We start from the raw sequence: 2,399 nt of genomic DNA on the forward strand, positions 1-2,399 counted from the left end.
TTTTTTTTTTTTTTTACAAAAAATTAAAACAACAACAAAAAACAAAAAACATGCCTTTATAATTGAAATTAAGCCCCCTTTCTCTGTGAAAAATTTATTTTCAAATTGTGTCTGCTTTTATGGACAAAAATAATCAGGAAAAGCCAGTGGCTACAAAAACTGCCAACAAAGTGAACCTCTGAAGAGCTAATGACTCAAGGGTGGCTGTGCAGATGTATAAAGCATGTTGGGGTCCGCACTATTTGTCATTAACACGAATTCTGAAAGCTTGGCTAATATAATGTGACACAAAATTAGTCAAACACAATTCATGCAATATTGTTTAATTTTACTCCTCATTTAACTTGGTTTTAAGCAAAATCATTATGTCACATGATAACGTTCACGCGAACAAGAGATATTTCATAATGGTCACCGACTTTAAAAATGAGTTATTAGGCGCTCCACGTTGAACACATTCTTAACTATGGAAACTATAAAGCTAATAGCTTAATCATATTTTGACACCATCTGCATACTTTATGCATTATTTACAAGAAAGATATAAAAATGAAGCCACTGAGTACCCTACACGATACTTCACCGTCATAGTTAACTGGTTAAAAATATAACACATTTATCTTCCAGGGACTTTATATTTGCATAGAGGTATTTGCATGCCATGTAGCAATGTGCAGTTAATGTAAAATTTAACCTTTGTTCTTTCCCTCGGATATGTAAGATATACTCATTAAGTTAAAAATAATGGCAAAAAAATAACTCTTCTGGCGATATACATTTCATAAATTATTCCCCAGAGCGGTAAGGAAAGGTAAAATGTGGGTGGGAAAATGTTTAATTGAATTAATTTCTCATTTTCTCTATTTTTATTTTACAACTCAGAGGCAGAGCAATTTGACTAGTATATGTCAGCCCTGTGCCTCACAAAGGCATTCCTCTCAATTACTCAGGGCGTCAGCTCTCTTAATCCTACATTAAAACAGTTCCACACTTCAGGACTGAGATGAATGAGTGGATCATCTACGCACCTGTTCAATGGATGGCTGGGCACCCCGCAGAGGGGGTGCACAGCTACGGTGCTTAAAGTATATTGCATCATTGTTAGACATTTGGGGAGGGAGTAGCGCAAACAGTTCCTAGCTTGTCTTGAGTTGTAGTTTGCAATGTCAAGTTTCTAATTAGTCCCCAAATGAACTTCCACAGACATGAGACAAAGCTTTCAGACTCTTGTGCAAGTCTGTGGTAGCTGAATATCAGAACTCCCTATTCCTTGTCTCTGTCCAGATATCCTAAATCCAAAGTGCCTAGAGCCTAGAGCCGCACTGAGGCCAGCAGTGGACCCAAGTCTTCCTGCACTAAAAGACAAAGGAAAGCCAAGATATCAAGTCCATATGTGCACTCAGGTCCTTCCCTGAATGGCCAGATCTTGGATAATTATCTCTACCCAAAGTAACTCCAGCTGTGACTACATGTCCCCACAGAAAGGGAGCCAGCGTGTCCTCAGTACCAACCCTGTAGTGTGAGAGAAGCAGACTACAGACAGATGAGCACAGCTGGGCTACACGGGTTCCAGCAGCTGGGAAAAGGCCAAGCAACTTGGGTTGAAAGCAGGGAGTCAGGAGTACAAAGAAGACTGACTCTTAGTGGGGAGATGAAGACCAGCATGCAGGGGCTTCTCAGAAGCTCGTGCTGTGGCTAGGGTTACTCACACCCCGTTCCTGAACATATGCCTGGAGCTTGCAACATTAAAAGATGAACAGAGAGAGAGAAAAATCTGAGCCCTGGAAGAGGTTGGAAAGGATTGATCAAACGGATCTGGTCCTTGGCTCCTGCCCCTAGGGAAGGTGATGTCTCCCTTTCTGTTCCTAGATGGAGTGGTGGTATCTGTGGAGCTGTTCTACATTTCCAGGAATCTGGCAACCTCAGTTTACTTCCACTTCATTTTTCCACGGCAGCATACTGTTGGCACTCACTAAGTGACCCACTCACAGTACGCACCTTGACTCTGCCTAGAGTACTACCTCTTTAGGGGAAAGGCAGCTCAGTCATCTACGGAAGTCTCTTGGCTATAGTCAAAACTCTGTCCTCCAGGCCAATGAGATGGATCCAGGAGTGTGAGTGCTTGCCACTAAGCTGACAAACTAGTTATAGCCCCAGATCGTATAGGAACCAATTCCTGACAGTTGTCTGAGGCACACGCTCGCAGGCACACACATGCTCATGCACAGGCACGCACGCGCACACACATACACGTACTCTTACGTGCACACGCACGTACACACACACACACACAAGTCAATTTAAAAATAAGTATTAAAATAATTTTGTCCTCTGATTTGGGAGCACTCGCTCGCTGTCCGTGTTTACAGCTTTTAGTATCTTACAAGCCGCCTACCAAC

The sequence above is a fragment of the Mus pahari genome, chromosome 1 (assembly GCF_900095145.1).
Source record: "Mus pahari chromosome 1, PAHARI_EIJ_v1.1, whole genome shotgun sequence".
NCBI classification, from domain to species: domain Eukaryota; kingdom Metazoa; phylum Chordata; class Mammalia; order Rodentia; family Muridae; genus Mus; species Mus pahari.